Here is a 368-nt window from a genome sequence, read left to right as displayed (position 1 = left end):
AAAAAAAAAAAAAGAAAGAAAGAAAGAAAGAAAGAAAAGAAAAGAAAAGAAAAGAAAAGAAAAGAAAAGAAAAGAAAAGAAAAGAAAAGAAGAAAACTACAAAATCCATGAATGTGAGAAGGGAACTTCTAGGGAGGAAGTAGCTAACAAAGATGAGAGGGAGAATTTACAATAATCTGAATGCATGTCATAAATCTCCAAAGAACAAACTTAAAGAGCTTTAAAGTGGGTAGAGCTTCAAACACCTCACTGAGTTACAATCAAGGCAGATGTACTTCAGCATGTCCGGTTATCCTGGGTCGTCTATACTATATACAGAGCTAGGGGAATAATAGATTGGTAAAGATGCATTTAAAAATGTATTTCTT

This window comes from Mus pahari, chromosome 6, assembly GCF_900095145.1.
Source record: "Mus pahari chromosome 6, PAHARI_EIJ_v1.1, whole genome shotgun sequence".
Lineage (NCBI taxonomy): Eukaryota > Metazoa > Chordata > Mammalia > Rodentia > Muridae > Mus > Mus pahari.
Note: the sequence above shows the minus strand (reverse complement) of the source record.